Source organism: Pogona vitticeps, chromosome 4 (genome assembly GCF_051106095.1).
Source record: "Pogona vitticeps strain Pit_001003342236 chromosome 4, PviZW2.1, whole genome shotgun sequence".
NCBI lineage: Eukaryota > Metazoa > Chordata > Lepidosauria > Squamata > Agamidae > Pogona > Pogona vitticeps.
In genome coordinates this window covers 199,346,545-199,361,552 of record NC_135786.1, presented here as the reverse complement: position 1 = coordinate 199,361,552, position 15,008 = coordinate 199,346,545, and the positions used below count along the sequence as shown (strand labels likewise).

Sequence of the window (15,008 nt, the reverse complement as noted above, 5' to 3'; positions counted from 1 at the left end):
CTTTCAAATGCTGCAAAAAAGAACAGGAACAAATTACTGTTTTTAAAAGTAACCTGCAAAGATCTGGTTCCCCCAATAATACACTCAACACCTCCATTATAGAGAGGTTCTCCTACTCACTGTAGGCTTCTAAATGTTATAAAAATCTATGCTTACTGTAGTGGAATGCGAAAAGGTGATGTCATTCCTGCCTATCCATCACAGGAGCTCAAGGGGGAGGAGCCAAGGATAGAGCAGGAGGGGCGGAGTTAGAGAGACAGTTAGGAAGTTGGAGAGACAGTTAGACAGATAGAGAGATAGAGTTAGGGACAGTTGGAGATGTGGAATGAGAGTTAGGGTTTAGGAGAATGAAGGAGAGGGTTAGTGAATTGAGAGATATTGATTGAAAGCAAGAGAGATATTGATTGACAGCAAACATGATCCAATACGTATTAACACCTGAAACAGTTCATATGTGATTTACCTTTTGATTTGACAATAAAAGAATATTTAATTAAAACTCTGCTTCCTAAGTTATATAACCCTTAGTGTTAGCAGCACCTGTGACGTAAGTTGGTATTAGGAGAATACCTGATGGCAGCAAGAAGGGCGTGTACCTTTGTGAGGTCCCAATAAATAGGGGCAACAAAGGTTAGATCACTACACTTACTCATAAAGAAACAGAAGAGTTATGTTGCTGCTAGAATTGCCAGGTCATAGGGCACCAGCTGAAATTCCAGGCAGTTGCTTTGCTTCCCTAGTTCTCAAGACTGAGAGACAAACGTCAAGGTGTGTGAGGGGAATGTTTCGTTTTATTGTACAAAGGGGCCTTGAAACTTGGGCACCCAGATTGTTGGCTTACCAAGAGTGCAGAAAGGTATGCACACGTGTTTTACACATACACTTCTGCCTTCAACATCTCTGGGGTTAGGAGTGCCAGAGTCCTGTGTAGTTCAAAATCCATGTAGAACTTTTATGCCTCTCAAAACATAACACAGAGACACCTCCCCTGACCTGTGCACGCTTCCCAGCATGCCCCAGCACTCTCCTCAGCTGCCACATGAAGCCACCATGACAGGAGAGGGGGCTGGCCAGGCTGCCACCATTACCAACAACTGTGCCCTAGGTAATCCCGAGACCCTCCAGACCACTTCCTAGAAATACATAGCAGCACGGTGTTTGTTTATTGAAATATTAATTTATTTATTGTGGGGGGTGTATAAAATTGTACTGCAGATCTGTGCAATTCAAAGGAAGAGTGTATTGTGTTTGTTTAGGAGGTAGTGAAGGAAATCCATATTGTATGTGTCCCCCTTCTTATATACAGTATTTAATTTTGGTTACATTTTTGAGTTTACCATGATACTACAGGATAGCTGAAGTTATTGTATTTCCCCCTTTCAATCATGCAACTGCCCTGCCTGCCCACATTTCCTGATCTGAAAACAAAAACAAAAACAAAAAAGCCCAGTGGAAGGGCTTATTTCCTGAGTCCCTTAATTGCAGTAGGGAAGCTGGAAGGTTGTTGGCTGCCAGAGAAATACTTGCAGCACAAATATCCTGACTAGATATGGGGACAAATAAAAAATGGATTGTAATATTTGTGGAAAATTGCTGATCCATTAAATATTCATCCCTTCATAGTCGTGGGTTCCAGAGATGCCCACCAATATGAAGGGATGAATATTTCCCCATTTTATTCATCCCTTCAAAATAATAATAATAATAATAATAATAATAATAATAATAATAATAATAATAATAATAATAATAATAATAATAATAATAATAATAATAATAATAATAATAATAATAATAATAATAATAATAATAATAATAATAAATATTCTGCCTACCAGCTGCCAATCAGCTGATGGGTGGGACAATAGGCAGCCCCCCACCCCCACAGCCACCCACCTCCACAGCCACCCACTTCCACAGCCTACCCCCATCCTTTCCTCTCCCTGCCTTAGCCCCCCATCCCCATGAACATCCCCTTACCGTAACTGTTGCTGCCACTGCCAAGGTCTCCATCAGGCCTCTGCAGCCACAGTGTGTAAAATGGGAAACTGGCTGCCCTTTGCAAAGATGGCAGCTGTGGCTTCATTTAGAGTAGGGAAGCTGCAGCTGCCATTTTTGCAAAGGGCAGCCTGGATTCCCTGGACACCGTGCAGTGGTGAGGAGGTGGCAGCAAGGGTGGCAGGGGGGGGTGACAGTGGGGGGACTAGGCAGGGTATTTTTTTTATAACCCACCTACGAATTGATGAATAGATTTGTTATTCTTCGCTTCATGGGGGCAACTTCATGCTTTGTGAGTCATCAACTTTTGTCGACTCACGAAGTGGGATGACTTGCCAAAATGGTGAGTCATCCCCATCTCTAATCCTGACCCTCATCATGAACATTAATTTGAAATTTCTCCTCCTTTATTCTGTTAAAGGAAATGTCTTTTCTGTCAAACTGAATGAGAATGGCCCAGATTTTTTGGGGAGAAATTTCTGGGCCAGCACAAATTGCAACTAACTACCACAAAGATTAACCAAGGCTGAAGCCCATTTAAAAGCCAAAATGAAATCTCTTACTTGCAGCCGTGTTCAAGAAGGGAAGGGAAGACCCATGAGCCCAAGCATTGCTTTGCAGCTTGTTCTCATCATTCCATCGTGACTTATGGAAAATGGCATCCAATTCCAATTTCTAAACAGAAATTTCTACTAACAGTAGCGCTCAACATATTGACTGAGATCTGTTGATTGGTTCTGATATCTAATACCAACAGAATTGAGACCACCCTCCTCTCTCCCTCCTCCTGCTTCTTTTCATGGTGACAAATCTTCCAAAGTGTTTTCCCCCATTTCTTGGTTAGGTGTTTTTATAGCACATCTGTTGTTATTCTGTGCCATCAAGACAGAACCAACTTATAGCGACCCTCATAAGGTTTTCAAAGAGAGAAATTTAAGGAGTAACTTTACCAATTCCATACTCCTCAGAGAGTTTCCATGGCTGAGCAGGGAAGTAAACTCAGGCCTCCTGAGTCCTGGTCCATCACTCTATCTATTACACCACATGGAGCATCTTACAGGACAAAGGTGGCTACAAAAGGAAAGGGGGAGTAGTGGGAATCAGGACAAATGCTCCATTGATTCCTGGCCTTCAATCAGAAGGGTGGAATTCAGATAAAACAAAGTTTCTGTTCCTTCATCCCATCCCAACAAATTTGGTTCAACTTTCTGATGGAATGGTCATTCTAGAATTAATTTAGTATGAACATTCAGTAGTTCCATGTTAAGAAGCATTGCCCTTTAGAGCAGATTCATACACTGCGGACTGCTATGCTGCTGGAAAATGCATGGTGAAAATTGCTTTGCAATATTGTGCAGTTGCATTTGCCAAAAATGATAAAAAAAAATACTAGTGCAGAGCCACAGCCTATTCCTGGTCACACTGTGCAAAGCAGGGGCATCTTCCCTGGAGCTGATCAAGATTATGCAAATGAGCATCGTGCAGCTGGGCTCCAAGTCAAGCCAGTGGAGTCTTATTAACAAATAAAAAAGCCCCCTCTTGCCTCTAATTCTGTCATTATGAAATTACTCCTCTCTAGTAATGGTACCTGAATTGCTCTCAAGTTGCCAGCTCAGAGAGAACGCAGCAGGAACATCAAGAGCACACAATTAGGATAGTGTTTGGCTTTTCTTGTTTTTCATCCCCCACCTATCTCATATTTTAGCAGTAGATGCCTGGTTCACATTATGCAGAGTTTTGGAAGCAGAACAACTGAGAGTGAGTGCCTTGCCTTCTAAATGCCGTTTGGTATACCATTATCTCCTTTGTAACATACATACATACATACATACATACATACATACATACATACATACATACATACATACATACACACACACACACACACACACACACACACACACACACACACACACACACACACACACACACACACACACACACATATATACATTGCAATTCACAACAAATAAAATATTTTTATAGTTAAAGTAGCATTTTATAGAATGCAAAGAAAAAGACGAAGGGGAAAAACACATAAAACAAATTCAAAAATGGTCAAAAGAAGATGCAGCAAAAGCTTAACAGAAGAATAATGATCTTGACCATGTGACTCAAAGGGCATCATCCTGGGCACCTCTTCTCATGGAATGAGAATCTGGTTATTGAAAAATGAAGTATTTTCCTAGAAGATGAAACTGTTTCCTGGAGGTTTAGCCGCCTAGAGTGGTCAAAATGACCAGATAGGTGGGGTATGTATAAATAAATAAATAAATAAATAAATAAATAAATAAATAAATAAATAAATAAATAAATAAATAAATAAATAAATAAATAAATGATCTGCATCCTGCGAATGGGGCAAAGCATGGAAATAACTAGTTATATTGAGCAATAAGTAATATGACAAATAGTGGTAGTTGTTGCTGTTACATGCCATCAGATCACCTCTGATTTATGGAATGAGTGACATCCAAAATGTCCTGTCCTCAACAGCCCTGCTTAGCAATTGTAATCTCAAGGCTATGGCTTCCTTTAGGGAGTTGGTCCATCCCATATTTGATCTTCCTCTTTTCCTGCTGCCTCAAACTTTTCCAAGCATAACAATTATTTACAAAATTACTCTTTAGATGTAGTGAATAACAACTCAGTTACTAATGTCCATCCAATACCTAGTTACATTCAAACATTGCTTTTTAGAGGACATGTTAAGGTATTTTTAAGTGGAATTTTGGCAGAATTTTTTTTCTAGTTTAGTACCATTCTTTTCTTAATTCCCAATGGCAAGGAAAATGTTTTTGGTTGTAACATTTGCATTTTTGAAAATATTTCCAAGATGCAATATCAAAATTGATCAACAGAGAGAACTTCCATTTATTTGTCTAGCCTACTGGTAAAGAAAACAAATATTAATCACATATACCCTGAAAATATTTTCCTGGTTTTCCCTGGCCTGATGATAGCGGCACAACATGCCGGTAATGTATAACACAGTAAATTACTTGCACAAGAGAGCAAAGATAACAATGATGGCAAACCTGGCTGCTGAGAAAAAATTACTAATGGAATTAGTTCCATTTAAAATAAAGTGCTCCAGTATAATTTTAAAAAGGCAGAATAATAAGGATAGTAAAGCAGGTCCCATAAATGATTCCGGCACTTTGCAGAACATTCTGAAGCATATTTTGCCGCATTGTTGAGTAACTATGGTTTCTGGGCACTCTTCAAAAGCAATATGAGAGAGACTGCAGTGACTGCCCCCAGTCCCATCCATGGTAGTGGCGACAACTGCAGGGTCTCCCGGGAATAACTTCATGGGTTCCAGGTTGTAGAGATAATCAGGAACAATTTTTATGTTCAAAAATGGGCAGACAGAAACAGCAATGATGGCTTTAATTCCCTCTGTGAGCTTCCTGGAGAGTTGAGTTCCCTGCACTAATCCAGCCAGGCTATGCCTTTTTGAGAAAGGCCCCTGTTAATATCACAGAAGTCTCTGACGGTCCAGGCCTTGGAAAACAGGAGGGGATGTTGAGTCCCAGCCCTGGTCAAAGTCTTTTCAACAATGGCTAGTAGAACTGGGTGAGGGGTCCTGGAGTCTGTTCCTTTGCTCCTCCAGGAGCCTCCCTTATCTCTTGTGCTGGCACTTTCCCCACTAGTGTCACAATTGAGTCAGTGCAAATATTTACATTTTTTAAAAAAAAAATGCCTTTTAAGATTGGTAAGTGAGTGATATAAGTTGAAAGATTTCTGACATAATGGGCAAAAACCTCTAAAAGATTCATTACAATGCTTTTAAAAACAATGTTTGAAACTAACGAGAAGATATTACTCTTGACATCTAAGAAGTGACTTGGTGCCTGTGTATTACTTTTACTTTACTTTTATAACTACTTATATTGTTACCTCAGAAGTAGTTACTTGCAGCTACTTGCTGCCAAGTAGTTGGTATTGACTAAAGATGTTAGACTGGGATATAAAATATAGGCTGGGGTATAGGGCCCAAAACTGCAAAGCAACCATGGAAGATATTTAAAATTATCTAGTTCCAATATGTATTTTTGATAGCTTGATTTGTATGGTGTATTTTTGATAACTTTTCTTTGTATTGTGCAGATCTGTGATTATATTCTGTGGGTTTTCATTTTTGCATTAAAACCTGCTCTTTTGACAAGGTTCCTTGATAAGGGAAGTGCATGTTTCTTGGCTTTATCTAAGTGAAGACTTGGAGCAAGAATGGCGCTCCCTGTGTCATCCACCAGCTTCTTCTACTGTCTCTGGTCAATGATAAGCGATAGGAAACTACTGAGTGTTTTCTGAAACTTCAACCTTGCATTCAACAGTTGTGTTCACAATCACTATAATAACTGTGAGCTGTTTATTACTAGGACTCTGGGAAGCAGGGTTTGAGTCCCTGCTCTGTCATGAAAACTGACTAGGGTTGTGGAACTGGTAAAATCACTACTTGAATATCTCACTTACTTTACTTTATCTCACTACTTGAATATCTCACTTACCAATATAAGTGGGTTCTGACTTGACAGCAGAGAATGCACAAACATTTATGAATGGGGGAGAAAAGGGAAGAGGAGAAGGGATTGATGAGCTCTTTGCCCTGTTTTCACCATGCATGGAATTGCTACTTTGGTCTTTTCTAAATGTGCTTTCAAGTACAGTAGTTCCCAATCTATTCCATAGAATATATGATTAAAAGAGTAATGTGCCCAAACCCTAGGTATAATATATGGTAAAGGAAAAATATTGGTCACTTCATTTCATCTTTCATTCAAGTTAATATGCCCAGATTTTATCTTTAAAATTAATAATTAAATGCTGCCATATTGATGCTGACGTATAGTAACTCTATCCAGAGTTTTCTAGGTCTGGAGTATTCAGAAGTGGTTTACCATTTGCTTATTCTGGGGGGCCTTGGGAACTGTGCAGCTTGCCCAAGGTCCCAGAGTCCCAGAATGCATCCAGAAGAAAGGGATAGTAAATCATACCTGAATGCTCTACACTTTAAAAACACTGGAAGTTGATTCACAGAATTTCAGAGCTGGAAAGGACCTCAAAATCCAATACTTGACCAATAAAAGAAATCCACTCTCACAGCTTCCAAATTCTTAAAAGTGGGATATCTTATTGCTTAGCTTATTGTAAAACTGTACACACACTGTACACCTGCTTGTTAAAATTATCACCAAGTTAGGAAGTTTACAACGCAATAATCTTTGCGTTGTCTCCTCTTGCATGACAACTAGTTCACCTGCTCTTCCACCAAATTTAAATGGTTTTTGTTTGCATGTCTGAAAACACTGAAAGAACAATATTTAGAAGCCAAAAGAAAGTGGTGTCTATATTCAAATGCATTACTTATATAATTATCATGTAATTAAAGTAATTACAGATTGTGAGGATAAACCTTGTCTTTATTTATATCTCAAGGGGATGTAACGATGCACATCATGGAAAAGGCATGTTTTTAAATAAGATTGAAGATGTTGTCATTTCTAGAAACCATTTAATATGTACAGAGAACAGAAAACATCAACATTTACATTTTTCATGGGAAATAGAGAGGTACCCTATGAATTGATAGCACGGATTGAAATGATCTTAAACTGTGTGTATATATATCCAGCCGGTATAGGCACCCTCAGGAATCATAGCAGCAACTCACTAATTGCCAGCTATAAGCAAAGCAAAACAAAGCGTGCTGCTTATATACCGCTCCATAGCGCTTCAAGCACTCTCTGGGCGGTTTACAAGTTAATTATGCAGGCTAAACATTGCCCCCCCCCCGTGAGCTGGGAACTCATTTTACCGACCTCGGAAGGATAGAAGGCTGAGTCAACCTTGAGCCGGCTTCCTGGGATTGAACCCCAGGTCGTGAGCACAGTTTTGGCTGCATACAGCAGTTTAACCACTGCACCACGAGGCTCATCATCAAATAATGCAACAGAAGCCATTTCTTCAAAACAGAATCAAGACCATTGGTTGAAAGTTTTTAATTACATAAATTAAAATAATGAAATATTTTGAAATATATATTTCATTATTTTATTTTATGTGATTAAAAAATTTCAACCAATGGTCTTGATTCTGTTTTGAAGAAATGGCTTCTTCCATTACATTATTTATCACATGTTGGTAGAAATCCTATTGCTTTTTAACACATGTGAAAGGCAAATGTCATAACATTCATATGTGTATGTACTAGTATTATTACTACTACTATGCCCACTTTTTTATTACTAACCATCATTATTACTCAGAAGCAAGTTTTGTTATGTTCAGCAGGGCTTACTCAAGGGAAAATTAGCAAAGGATTGAAGCTTTATGGATCAACTTTTCCCTCATTGTGCAGGAACAGCAGTGAAAATATCAAAAACAGGTCATAGATGAATCTAATTGTGTAATTCTGTACATGTCTTCTCTAAAGTAAACCCCACATATAGGACTGCAGCCTAATTTGGCAAACTCCCAGAAATGCCATATTTTAGTGTAAAACAAAGAAAGCTACTATATTTCATTGAGTGCACAGGTGGGCAGATAGTAGATTGACATGGATTTCTAATGCCATGCTTTTAAAAACAAAAGCAACAAAGTGTTTCAACAACACAGCCATCTGAATCATCCCCAAAAAATAAGGACTATATGGGAATAATCAGGAGAAGATTTTTGCACATGGAAGTATTATTTCTATTTAGATCTGGTACTCAAAACAAATTTCTAAGTTCAGAATTATTTTTGCATATATTCTTATTTTTCTTACTTTTAACTTAAAAGTCATCAATACAATTCAACTGAAGAAGTAATAAATAGCTTTCATTGCATCAATTAACAAAAATCCACAACAGTAGATCGTGCCAATTGCAAGTGTTAGAAAAAATGGCATCGTCAAGAGGAACTATGAAGAAATCACATCAGACTTTGATGCTCTGGCAAGAAAACTCGAAGATTTGGTGGCCCAGGTAGTATTCTCTCACATCCCAACAGTACTCAAAAGATCAATAGAAAGGGAAAAGAAAAACTTCTGGAAGAATATGAAAGTGGTGGCAATGGAAGGGATTTGAATTTTGGGATCACATACTTTGCTTCCTGGAAAGTGATGGGTTGTTAGGGGTGGACTGGATGGAACAACTATCAGATAGGTACACAGTAGAGATGGAGACTCCTGTCTGTCTTGGTTCGTGGTTCATCAAAGGACAAGATATGTTCTTAATCAGCCAAGAGTATAGGGCATGTAATAATATGCTCAAGTTACAGGAAGCCAGATTTGGCTTGACTGTTACAGTAGTATGACAATGGAACCATTTGCCTTGGCAGGTGGTGAGACTCCAATGCTGGAGGCATTCAAGAGAAAATTAGACAACCATCAGTCAAATATACTTTGATTTGGATTTCAGCACTGAACAGAAGTTGGGCTCAATGGCCTTATAGGCTCCTTCCAATTTCATTATTCTATGATTCATATCTGCCTGCTTCTAGTCTTGTATTGCCTACAGGGCATCTCTGAGTGCCATTAAACTACTGAGGCTTTCCAAATTTTCTTCTCTTACGAGTTATATTTTACTTCCTCAGTTTGTCCTCTTCAGACATATTCTTCTCCATATAGAAAAAGCGACAGTGGAAATGGAAAGGTCTTTGATAGCAACTGGATGGGTAATGGCTGAATAGTGCTCATGTTTTCAGGTGTAACGCCTAAGCTTCACTAATAAAGTGGACTGTTTTTCTAGAGGAGCTTTTCAGACATGCTTTCAAATATGCAAATCTGACTCAATGGAACTGCATACGATGGCATTTGATCTCCCCAGAGAGCAAAAGGTACATAATTGACACTGTTTGAGGTTCATAATGGGTGAACATTCTGCCCAGTCTGGAAACTAGGGGCACATCTGTCTTCTGTCTTCAGGGATGTATTCTTAGGATAAAACCTTATTGTTACACAAAGCACCTCAGACAGGCAGCTGTGTCAAGATCAGCAATTTATACTTTTGCAAAAGGATTTATTCAAGCTGTATTGTTTTGACACATTTCTTTTGTTTCTCTCATTCATTCAGATTTATGGAGCCATCCTTTTGTTTCAATCTTGACAAACTAAGGGAGGCTTAAGCTGTACTCTCTTCCATTGCTTATTTTGCAATTGTTACCTTGAACATTTTACAGTGGTGGCTTTTTCGACTGCCGACATTTGATTTTAAGTGAAAGGTAAATTGTCTAAGTGAACATTTTAAACATTTTAAGCTGATAAGCACTGTCTCTTTCTTCTCATGTGCTCTTCAGTTGGAATAACATTTATTTTGTTATTTTTATAAGCAACCTTTCATGCTGGCTAAGAGTCTCCATGAAGAAAAGTTTTACTACTGGAAAATATAATACCATGGAACATAATAGAGTTTCAATGCACTAGCATTTAATACTATGATGATCAATGAAATATTTGTTTATTGTTATGTAGAGAAGACTTATCAAGCAGGAAATGCATGTATTGCCCTAGGAAGATACTCCGAATTTGGTTTTGAGGAGGAAAGACAAATTCACTGCCTCAATAGTTTTGTCCAATATAAGGCAGACTCTTTCTTATGGTAGGGTCACAATCCAGCCCCCTAAGGCAGAGGGGGATAATGTTGGCAGGAAATACACTAAGCTGCTGCAAAGAGATTTCAGTCTTTTCTGTAGTTGTAGTTGTGGTTGTTGACTCTGCAGATACGTTGGCTGTATAATGGCTCTATCAGCTGTAGCCAGCAGAACCAAAGTGTGAAAGAAAATGGAAACTGCAGCCCCACAGTGTATATTACTATGCCACTAATATTCAACATTAAACTGTACTGCTGAGTTTGGATGGCAAACTATAAAAGAGGCCTTTCAGGTCTGTCAAATGAAGGAGGATAGGGTTGCTTCAAAGGGATTTCCCAGGTTTGTCACTTGAAGGCCTATGCAGTGATTCACTACCAGATTCTAGCCACACTACGTGATGAAACTTGTAGTAGATCAGAGTTGAGGAAAATACTCCTCCAACCAGCAAACCTGCCAGCTGTTTATACTGTATAGGAGTAAGCACTCTACCCAAAGGTCTCTGGGCGGCTTACAACAAATAAAATACAATAAAAAGATAAAACAATTAAAATACAATTAAAATATATACTCTAAAAATTGCCATCAGGACCCACAGTTGATATTATTTCACTTAAAATCCTTCTGGAATAGGAAGGTTTTGACCTGGCGCTGAAATGTCATCAGCATCAGCGCCAGACAAATCTCAGTTAGGATGCTGTTCCATAGTCTGGGGGCAGCTGTGAAAAGGCCCTTTGGCTACAAGCCATCCTTCTTACCTCCTTGAGGGACGGCTCTATCACAAGGTAAGGGTAGCTGACCTCAACAAGTCACTGCTGGAGCTTGGGTAAGTTACCTTTGTGGACTCTCTCAACCAGCACAGACAGAACTGGAACTTGGATTATTGTGTAGATAAGCAAAACAAAAACAAAAACAAAAACAAACAAACAAAACCCCACACAACACAACTATGTCTGGAAGCCATCAGCCATGTGCTGAGCAAGCTATTTCACTCTTGCAACTGATCCCGCACAACTGTACAACACACACACACACCAGTGAACAGAAACCACAGCTTTCGGATAGGAAATACTGTACAAGGTTCTATGTCAATCCAACAAAGGCCTTCAGAATGACATGAGATATTTCCATTTGCTTTTTGAATTAGTATCCAAGAGTTCTGACCTCTGTGTAGATTACTGTATATTCCTTCTCAGCCTCCCGCCCCCCCAAAGCAGTAGATCATTCCAAATCTCATTAAGAAAATATTCTTTTGGCCACTTTTCCTGTCTTCATTGCTAATGATGTAGCTGCTTATGAATAAAAATCATTTGGATTACATTTATTTGAGTAAACCTATTCAACTAGTCTAGGAGTCTGATTAGAAAATAGGAATGCTAATACTTCAAAGGAAAGTCATGCGGACCTCCTTTAGGATCACTACAAATATTGCTTTAATCTATCTTTTAGAAAGCAGATTTTTAGAGTAGAGATGATATATCAATATTTCATCTCATTCTGTTTAGAAAAGAGTAGTTTAAATTGTGTGAAGACTTCCACACACATATACTTTATTTTGAATCAAATGGTTGTGGATTGTATGCAGAGCCTGGAAGAGGTCCTTCTCTGGACTATAGTTAGCAGAATCTTTCTTACAGTCTGAGAAAGTAATGTTTCCAAGCTCCTTTTGTTAAATACTTAAAAAAGGGATATCACATACTTGACAGAGATCACGGGAAGTTCTTGAAATACTTATGAAAAAAACAGTTTTCTCTGACTACAATTTCCTCCATACTACAGTAAATATTTTATATAAGTACATGCCTTGATCTCCCCATTTTAGTTTTCTCCCATGGAGGTCTGGGAATTGGTCTGGGTGATGGGCCTCCCACTAATATCTCATCTGACCAATTTGCAGCATTTTTAAAATCTAAAATGGAGGCCATCTGCCGGGATCCCTCTCCTTTTTTAAATACAGTGGATCGAGCAGAGATGTCCAGCACTCCGCCTTGCCCAGTGAGACTCAAATTCTTTCAGCCTGTGATGCCAGATTTGGTGGACAAAGCACTTGATGGCTGTCGGGCCACCTCCTCCTCCCTTGACCCTTGCCCGGCCTGGCTAATCAAAGCAGCCAGGCCTATAACAACTGAATGGGCCACTGCGATAATTAATGGGTCTCTCCTTGGGGGCAAGGTTCTTCCTGCCCTCAAGGAGACACTCATTAGGCCCATTAGGAAGAAACCAAATTTGGTGGCGGACGACATTGGCAACTATAGGCCCATCGCCAATGTTTCTTTCCTAAGCCAAGTGGTGGAGAGGGTGGTGGCTGACCAGCTGCAGGCTCTTTTGGATGAAACTAAAGCCCTGGACCCATTTCAGTCAGGCTTCATGCCGCGCTATGGTATGGAAACAGCACTGGTCGCACTTTTGGACAACCTGTTGAGGGAGGTTGACAAGGGCAATATGTCCTTGTTGGTCCTCCTCGACATTTCAGCCGCCTTTGATACCGTCGACCATGGTATCTTCCTGGGGAGGCTCTCCAAGTTGGGAATTGGTGGACAGGCATTTGCCTGGCTCCGATCCTTCTTGGAGGACCGCCCCAGCTTGGAGATAGTGTTTTGGCCCCGTGGATCCTCAATTGTGGGGTTCCACAGGGTTCAATCATCTCTCCAATGCTGTTTAACATCTATATGAGGCCGCTGGGAGGGGTCATCGGGGGTGTGGGGCTTCGTGCCATCAATATGCTGATGACACCCTGCTCTACATCTCTTTTTCACCTTCCTCAGTGGATGCCGTCCCATCCCTTGAGCGCTGCCTGGAGGCTGTATGTGGTGGATGCAGGAGAATGGGCTGAGGCTGAACCCGGGCAAGACAGAGGTCCTGAGGGTGGGTGGCCCCTCCATCTGTGGTTTGGGAAACTCCCTTTCTTTTGGGGGGGGTGACTCTCACCACAAAAACTGAGGTTCGCAGCTTGGGAGTACATCTGGATCCAGCGCTCACCATGGAGACCCAGGTGGTGGTCAGTGGTCCGCTCTGCCTATTTCCATCTGCGGTGGATTGCCCAGCTGCGTCCCTGTCTTGATGCTGGGGCGCTCACCACTCTGGTCCATGCACTCGTAATCTTGAGATTAGACCACTGTAATGCACTCTACATGGGGCTACCTTTGGGGTTGTTGCAGAAACTTCAAATGGTGTAAATGCGGCGGCCAGACTTCTCACTGGGACGAGAAAATACCAGCACATCTCTCCCACCCTGGCCACCTTGCATTAGCTTCCCATTCGCTTCCGTATCCACTTCAAAGTGTTAATGATGACTTATAAAGCCCTAAACGGTTTAGCACCTCGATACATGGCGGAACGCCTTCTCCCACCTAGATCTACCCAAGTCACCCATTTTAGCCAGGAAAGTCAGCTGAGGGGCCTAATGCCAAGAGAGGCCCAGAAAGAAAGAACAGGAAACTGGGCCTTCTCAGCAGTGGCCCCTCGATTATGGAACACCTTGCTGCCGGAAATCACCCTGGCACTCTTGCTGGGTGTTTTAAAGAGTCATTTAAAGACCTGGCTCTTCAGGCAGGCCTTCCCTCCAGTCAACACTTGATTTTCTTTTCTCTTTTTGTTTTTTTCCCTCCATCTTGATCTTCTAATTTGCTAATTTAATTATGCGATTGTTTTATATATATTTTGATGATTCTATTTGATTGTATTTTATAATGCTTTATACTTGTTTGTAAGCCGCCCCAAGTAGACTCTGTCTAGAGGGGCGGGGTAGAAATCAAATAAATAAATAAATAAATAAATAAATAAATAAATAAATAAATAAATAAATAAATAAATAAATGGAAAACATTTAGCTGAATGAACAGTTCTATCATTAGCTGTTGGTCTTAATGACTCCATTGTGCCTGGAACAGCAGAGCAAAGTCAGGATACTTCTATGTATAAGTTGCTGTTGCCCTCATGACTTGCTTGTGGGCCATTTGATTGCCCCTGTGGATATGTGACTATATAAGCTCTTGCATTTTTGGACTGAAATATGATTTACTGTAAATTCTTATCTGCAACTCCTATAGCTAGAAATGTCTAATTGAAATATGTTTTGCTGACTTAAGTTTTTGCCTGCAGCTTAAGTTCAGTTTTCATATGTCTTTACACATTTGTACCTACAATTTTTTTCTTATAGTTTTAAGAATGGCTTTTGAATTCACATGCTTATGACTCCTCAAAAATTACATGTCTTCAACGACTTTGATTTATTTTCATACATATGAACCTAAGAGACATGTAGACGAATAGCACTTGTAGAAACAGACAAGCCACTGTTGCTTGGATCCATTTCACAATGGAACTACTTATACCTTGATGCCCAAAATGAACTTCGATATTGTTGGGAAAGGTTATCTGATTTCACATTGGAACGAACCCTTTCAAGGATAAATATCAGCTCTCACAGTCCACCA

General features: G+C 39.9%; 2 long non-coding RNA genes across 2 annotated transcripts in view; one reads left to right on the top strand and one right to left on the bottom strand.

Moving 5' to 3' along the window:
* Positions 1–15,008, top strand: part of LOC140706945 (uncharacterized) — a 125,769-nt gene that overhangs the window by 76,162 nt on the left and 34,599 nt on the right. The window lies entirely within an intron of this gene.
* LOC144589346 (uncharacterized) overlaps positions 1–15,008 on the bottom strand; it is a 42,895-nt gene that overhangs the window by 15,137 nt on the left and 12,750 nt on the right. The window lies entirely within an intron of this gene.